We start from the raw sequence: 8,765 nt of genomic DNA on the forward strand, positions 1-8,765 counted from the left end.
CCTGAATGTCGACAAAACAAAAGAGATGGTTGTTGACTTTAGGAGAGCACAAGGTGAACACACTCCACTGAACATCGACGGCTCCTCTGTGGAGATCGTCAAGAGCACCAAATTTCTTGGTGTTCACCTGGCGGAGAACCTCACCTGGTCCCTCAACACCAGCTCTATCACCAAGAAAGCCCAGCAGCGTCTCTACTTTCTTCGAAGGCTGAGGAAAGCACATCTCCCAACCCCCATCCTCACTACATTCTATAGAGGGACTATTGAGAGCATCCTGAGCAGCTGCATCACTGCCTGGTTTGGGACTTGCACCGTTTCGGACCGCAAAGCCCTGCAGAGGATAGTGAGGACAGCTGAGAAGATCATTGGGGTCTCTCTTCCCTCCATCAAAGACATTTACAAAAAACACTGTATCCGCAAAGCAACCAGCATTGTGGACGACCCCACACACCTCCTCCCGTCTGGCAAGAGGTACCGAAGCATTCGGGCCCTCACGGCCAGACTGTGTAACAGCTTCTTCCCCCAAGCCATCAGACTTCTCAATACTCAGAGACTGGTTTGACACACACGTGTCCTGAGTTGCACTTTAATAACTGCCACTTTATAACCGTCTGCTACCTCAATAACTGCTATGTGCATAGAACATTATCTCATAGTATGTTATGTTTACATTTTTAGAAACTGTCATCTTTTTGCACTACTGAGTACTGGTCGGCGCTGCACTGTCTATTGTCCTGTTCATTGTCAGTAATTTGTTGTACTGTCCCGTACTTTTTGCACATGTTTGCACGTGCACTTTATATAGGTAGTTTATATAGGTATTTTATTTCGTTGTGTAGTCTCATGTGGTCCTATGTTGGTCCTTTGTTGTTTTTATGTAGCACCATGGTCCTGGAGGAACGTTGTCTCGTTTTGCTGTGTACTGTACTAACTGTATATGGTTGAAACGACAATAAAAACCACTTGACTTGACAACCTCTCCCGAATGCAAAATATCACTTTTTGGACCCTCCAGAGGAGCTCAAGCATGATTTTTAGCCGAGATGGGCCACCCACCTCGGACTGAGCGTGTGTGCATGTTGTAGGGCCTGGTTCTTACACCCTCTCCCGAATGCAAAATATCACTTTTTGGACCCTCCAGGAGGGCTCAAGAATGAGTTTGCCACCCACCTTGGCCTAGCCTGTAGGGCAGTCCCGCTCGGGTCTCAGGAGGATAAATAATCATGATCAGGCGACTATATAACAATCGTAAACAGTAGGCTTTAGCATCATCTAATGCAAAATGGCCTCTAGGATTTGCAGGCGAGTAGATTATTTTTCTGTGTGAGTCTCTGGTTGAGTTTCTGTCTCAGATCACTGCATTAAATCAGCAGAGGAAGTGTGGTGTTAACAGAGTCTAACAGCCCTATTAGTTCAATGACATCACTTCCTATATTTCTCCCCAAACATCTCCAAACGACAACAGATTTAAGTACAGTAAGAATATCATTTTTTGAGCTTGAGTACTTACTTTAGTATAAAACTATGTGCAATCAGCAGCAATTAAAGCTTGTTAGAAGAGTTCAAAACAGCTGTGGGAATCATGCAGGAAATTGTTCACTTAGTTGGACATGTTGTATGTTCTCTTTGCATGTGAAGTCTATTCTGAGTCTCGCTCTCACCAATGTGAGGTTTTTGGCCGTTGTCAGAGGATGTGGTAACCCAAAGAAGCTTCACACTGATATTGCTGCTTAATCCGGACTTGTATCTTAGAGTTAGAAGTATTCTCTGAATCTTATTTTAATGTCTCGAGTAAATGGATCCTGTTGTCAGTATGTTTAGATATTTTTTACTGGAAAACAAGACAAAAATACTGATCAGAAGAGTGAGTTATTGTGTTTGAGAGTGTGTCAAATGATGAAAGACATTTTCGTCTGTGTATTCGTGCATGTACATCACAACTCTGAGAAGCGGCGCCCACCAGCTGAGCTGCAGGGAAGTTCCTGCGACACATTCTTTAAAGTTATTTTGCTCGGTAACTTCCTCCTTCCGTGCTTTGTGTTTGTGTGTGTGTGTGTTTCTCTGTTCCTTCTCCATGTGCTTATTTCCTGTATTTGCAGCATTGGCAAAATCACAGACTTCTAGATCCTTTTCATTTCAACAGAACACAACAGGAACAGACTTCACTTTATAAATGACAGATAATGCAGGATTATTCCTGATTGTTTGCAGCAGTTAATGAACCTTTGATGTAGTTTGCAGAACTAGAGTACTGAATGAGGATGTGAAAGAGACTGCTTAATGTGTGGCGCTTTTGTCAGCAAAGGTCCACAAAAGCAACTTCACATGTAGCCTGAACAGAGGCAACAAATATAGGGATTAATATGGTGTACTTCGCATTTGATTTGGATTGCCAACATGTGAGAATGCATTAAAGTCAACATGAAATCATGCACCACAATCCCCCACCTGTTGTGACAGACCAAAAGTATGATACTTGTAACAGCGTTATGTAATCAGGATACAACATTTTTTAATCTGTTACAGTTACATAAAAACTCAATGTATTCAGATTACAGTTACATTTGTTAAAAAGTGGGATTACTAGTAGGATTACAATTTTCAATATGTAAAAACATATACAAAAGATCCTCCTGACATAAAACGATAAAGATCGCTGCTTGCTTTATAGTGGTACAGATAGGATCAGATGTGCGCTGGAGATCTCTTCTGGTGCTCTCTCGTGAATCTGCCACCACTTACTGTCACATGTGTAAATAACATCTGTCTCACATCAACACTGTGCCCTTGAGGCAAACATGTTCAAACCAATAAAAGTGCTGTTTTCGGGGCCTGGGTAGCTCAGCGAGTATTGACGCTGACTATCGCACCTGGGGTCATGCGTTTGAATCCAGGGCGTGCTGAGTGACTCCAGCCATTTCTAGTTATTCACTCTTTGATTTCATTTATACACTCTGGAAAACTGTGAAATGTCATTGGGTTTAGAAGAAAATGAAAACTTATTTCATGGTTCCTGATAATATCTCCCAGGGGAAGCACGTATAATGAGAAAAGCAGAGGCCCTAAATCTGATCCCTGTTGCACTCCATACTTACATTGTATTTGATCTGACAGTTGCTCATTTACACAAACAACACGGTAGCATTCATAGGGATAGGGCCTAAACCATGCTAATGCAACTCCACAAATGCCAACATAATTCTCCAGCCCTTTTCAGGAGAATGTCGTGATCTATCGTGTCGAATGCGGCACTAAGATCTAAAAGCACTAGAAGAGAAATGCAGCCGCGATCAGATGATAAGAGCAAGTCATTTGTAACTCTGATAAGTGCAGTCTCTGTACTGTGATGAGGCCTAAATCCTGACTGAAATAGTTAATATATACTATTTCTCAGTAAAAGTGATCATATTTGGAAGGACACAACCTTTTCTAGTATTTTCGACATAAACGGGAGATTTGAAATCGGTCTATAATTAGCAAGTTCTCCAGGATCAAGTTGTGGCTTCTTAATAAGAGGTTTGATAACATTTACATTTAAATTTATGCATTTGGCAGACGCTTTTATCCAAAGCGACTTACAGAGCACTTATTACAGAGATAATCCCCCCGGAGCAACCTGGAGTCAAGTGCCTTGCTCAAGGACACAATGGTGGTGGCTGCGGGGCTTGAACCAGTGTCCTTCTGATTACCAGTTTACCAGTTATGTGCTTAGCCCACCACCACCACCACATGTGATAACTGACATTTTAAAGTTTCTTGGGACATGTGTAATGAGGGTAATGAGGAGTTAGTAATATTAAGAAGAGGTTCTGAGATTACAGGAAAAACCTCTTTTAGGAGTTTAGTCAGTATTGAGTCTAACATACATTTTGTTGATTTTTATGTTTTGATTAATTTTGTTAGCTCTTCCTGATCTATTACAGTGAAGGATTGAAGTTGGCAGCCATTTTAGTCTTCTGGGGTGCTGTGGCAGGCGTAATTCCAATTTTGTTTCTGGAGTGGTGGTGGCGTAGTGGACTAAAGCACATAACTGGTAATCAGAAGGTTGCTGATTCGATCCCCACAACCACCACCATTGTGTCCTTGAGTAAGACACTTAACTCCAGGTTGCTCCGGGGGGATTGTCCCTGTAAGAAGGGCTCTGTAAGTCACTTTGGATAAAAGCGTCTGCCAAATGCATAAATGTAAATGTAAATGTGATGATTGTGATTTTATCAGTAAAGAAATTCATAAAGTCATTTCTCTTGTGCTGCGGCGATGGAATATCTGGTTTAATAGAAGTTTTATTCCAAACCAATTAAGACACAGTACTGAATAAACACATAGGATTGTTGTGGTTATTTTCTATAAGTTGGCTAAAATATGCTGACCTGGCAGCTTTTACTGCCTGTCTGTAGCCACAGACAATATCCTTCCATGCGCAATGAAATACCTCTAACTTTGTATTCTTCCACTTAGGCTAAATTTTCCGAGCTGCTCTTTTAAGAGCAAGGGGGGGGCGACACTATCTAGAGTGCAAGAGAAGAATGTTTCCATATTTTCTGTGACAACATAAAGTTCTTCTGAACTTTTTTGGCATAATGAGTATTTCAGACAAGTCTGGAAGATTATTAGTGAAGCTATCATTAGTAGCTGAAAGAATAGTTTTACCTGAATGATAATGTTGCATAGATTGAGTGACCTTTGTTAAGCACAGCATACAAGAGATGAGGTAATAATGGTAATGGTACAGAATTTATATAGTATCAACATCAACTCCATATGACAGAATTAGATCTAGCATATGGTTATGGCGATGGATTGGACCTGTCACATTTTGTCTAACCCCAACAGAGTTGAGAATATCGATAAATGCTAATTACAGTGTGTCATTTGCATTATATATGTGGAAGTTTAAGTCACTGATAATTAAAGCTCTATCCACAGCAACTACTAGGTCTGACAGAAAATTATCTAATTCTTCAAGGAATTCAGAATATGGCCCTGGTGGTCTATATACTGTAGCAAGAACAATATTTTTTATTTATATCTGACGACATCAAAATAAGCATTATCAGTTCATTAAACTTATATCCTGTCCTCTGAGTAACACCAAAAACTTCACTGTAAATTAAAGCAACACCTCCTCCTCGACCCTTCCGATGAGGCTCATGTTTATAACAATAACCTGAGGGAGTAGACTCATTTATGCTAATATATTAATCCGGTTTAAGCCAGGTTTCAGTCAAACAGAGCGCATCCAAACTATGATCTGGAATAATTTAATTTACAATTAGTGATTTGGATGAAAGCCATATAATGTTTAATAGTCCTACCTTTATACGATGTTTATCTACAGTTTTTATTTTATTATTTTCAAGTTTGACATCAATCAAATTTTTTTCTAAATGGCTTAATGTGGGTTTTGTGTTTGGTAGTTCAGGGAAAAGACACAGTCTCAATGAGATATCTAGGTGATACAGTCTCTATGTGTTGTATGTGACCAGTGTGATGTCTCAAGACAGCTAGAAGAAGTTCGGATTAGCCAGTTTGTCTGCTTCCTGACCTGGGCTCCAGTTAATCAAATACTATCACTATTAAGATGATGAGCCAAATTACTAGAGAGGTGAGCGGCACCTTCTCTGAAGGGATGGAGTCCGTCTCTCTTTAGCAGGTCAGGTCTACCCCAAAAACTCTTCCAATTGTCTATAAATCCTACGATATTCTCCGGACATCCAGACATTCAGTGACCCTATTCTTCTATAAACCTCGTCACCATGACGAGCAGGGAGGGGGCCAGAGCATATTACAGTGTCTGACATCGTTTTTGCAAGTTCACATACTTTAACATTAGCTTTAGTGATCACTGAGTGGCGAAGCCAGACATCATTAGTGCCAACATGAATAACAATTTTAGAAAATGTAAGTTTAGCATTAGCCGGCACTTGTAGATTTGATCTGATGTCAGATGCTTTGGCACCGGAAATACATTTTACACAGCTATACATTTACATTTATGCATTTGGCAGACGCTTTTATCCAGTGCACTTATTACAGGGACAATCCCCCCGGAGCCTTGCTCAAAGACATAATGGTGATGGCTGTGGGGATCGAACCAGCAACCTTCTGCTTACCAATTCAGTGCTTTAGCCCACTATGCCACCACCACTCCATGCTTTAAATGGGGCTTATCCACTCAGTCTAAAATGGCAAATTTATAAAAAATACATGCAAAAGACAATCCTATGTTAGTAGAAGGGTAAATATTCATTATTCAGTTTTACAATGTTTTGATTGAAATTCTGCACACACACACACACACACACACACACACACACACACACACACACACACACAAGACAAAGATCCCCCATTTAGGCTTAGCAGACTGTAGGGACAAGTGCTGTTAGCGAGCACCTATGAAGGCCGGAACGGTACACGAGGGGGTGGGTGGCCGGCACCACGCCTGACCGCCTTTGTCTCCCCAGTGGCGATGTTTTACACACCGCACAAGGTACTCATTTTAGGCTGAGTCGACCTAGAGGAGGCCCGGGACCGGTTCAGATAATCGTCACTGGTGTTGGCCATGAGCAGGAATCAAACTCAGGTCAGGTTCGTAGCGCAGCGCGCTAACCGCTACACTACCACACCCACCCACACACACACACACACACACACACACACACACACACACACACACACACACACACACACACACACACACACACACACACACACACACACACTCACTCACTCACTCACTCTCTCACACACACACACACACACACACACACACACACACTCACTCACTCACTCACTCTCTCACACACACACACACACACACACACACTCACACACACACACTCTCACACACTCACACACACATGTTGTGTTTCCATGTTTTATGGGGACTTTCCATAGACATAATGGTTTTTATACTGTACAAACTTTATATTCTATCCCCTAAACCTAACCCTACCCCTAAACCTAACCCTCACAGAAAACTTTCTGCATTTTTACATTTTCAAAAAACATAATTTAGTATGATTTATAAGCTGTTTTCCTCATGGGGACCGACAAAATGTCCCCACAAGGTCAAAAATTTCAGGTGTTACTATCCTTATGGGGACATTTGGTCCCACAAAGTGATAAATACACGCTCACACACACACACACACACACACATGCACACACTCTCTCACACACACACACTCTCTCACACACACACACACACACACAAGTACGTAACCAAATTGTTGAAATCTGAAACCATGAGAAAAATTGAGTTTATACTTGGCAATGTAATTGAAAGGCAGATTTTGGTTTGTTCAGCATTGAATGGTTGTGGTCAAAGATAAGCACTCCCTAAATCCAACAGCTCAAGCGTTCATTGGGAAAGCTTTTCTTCTGTTGTATTATCAGGCTGAAAAGTTTGTATAGAAGTCTGAAATGGATCTTGTAAATAATATGTGATGTCACTTTTGTGAAATAGAGTAATTTGTCCTGTCTTCTGTGAATGAACAGCCTCTATTTGTATAATGCATTACAAGTATGTCTAACCTACATTGTAAAACCGAACACCTGTGTCTGAAAAAGGCCTGAACCATACTCTAAGCAGGTACATAAACACAAACTCTTCCAGCTACATTGTTGCATCAGAGCACAATTCATAATGCAACACAAGTATGCTGCCGCAAAGGGCATTATAGCGAGCATTAATATAAACGTTCAGGTCAGCTAATGTCATTGTCAAGCAAAAGTCCTTTGAAATCTTGCTTAACATCCGGTTTAATGGCACAGACTTTTAAAGTAACTCTATCGAGCCCTTGAGTACTGAGGTTTGTTACCGCCAGTAATGCTAGAGTGCATGTTAAGAGCATACAGAGTAGAGTTTACACTGCGTCAGAGAATCCTGTTGTGGCAGGGCAGAGGGCGGGGCCGGGTCGTGAGTCTACACACCCGGTCCCGTATTAGGCTAATCAAGCCTCCGAGAGGGATAAAGGCCGACTGCGGAGGATAGTGCGGGAGAGAGAGAGATCATTTACGGACATGTCCGTCATGTGTGTGTTTGTGTCTTTTGTTTAAGTTTCACATTAAACTATTATTTATATTGTCAAGCCGGTTCACGCCTCCTCCTTTCCATTGAACTGCGTCACACTGGTGCCGAAACCCGGGAAGGAGGAGGGATGCCCGTCGCGGAGTCCTCGACACTGTCGTCCACCCGGGGGAGCGCCGCTGCCTTCCGCCGGGGGAGGAAGTAGCCCGACCACCCGGACGCGGTGAACGGCCGCCGTTTTTTTGGGGGGTACTACACTGTTACAGGAAGTACCCCCCAATTTAATTATATCTGTTTCCCTCCCCTTGTCCCCACCCTCGTCCAGGAAGACGGGGATGACCTTCCGGCAGACGGGGCAAAAGGCACGCCCCTGCCTGAGAGAACGAGGGAGGATGTGGCAGGGCGAAGGGCGGAGCCGGGTCGTGATTACATACATCCGGTCCCTTATCAGGCTAATCAAGCCTCCGAGAGGGATAAAGGCCGATTGCGGGCGGCGGTGCAGGAGAGAGAGATCGTTTACGGACATGTCCGTCATGTAAAGCTCATTTGCAGCAAGTTTGCGGTAAATTTGACCATGAACTCAAAGAGGTGGGTCCAGTTGTGTTTTCGGAAAGTTTCACATCCTCAAGATGCATGTTACGCTCTGGCAGAAGCTACGTCTCTACGTCACGCACATGGTCTAGCGCTCGCCTTTCAAAGTATACTCTTTTGACCGCAAGTGCATACGGAC

Source organism: Xyrauchen texanus, chromosome 18 (genome assembly GCF_025860055.1).
Source record: "Xyrauchen texanus isolate HMW12.3.18 chromosome 18, RBS_HiC_50CHRs, whole genome shotgun sequence".
Lineage (NCBI taxonomy): Eukaryota > Metazoa > Chordata > Actinopteri > Cypriniformes > Catostomidae > Xyrauchen > Xyrauchen texanus.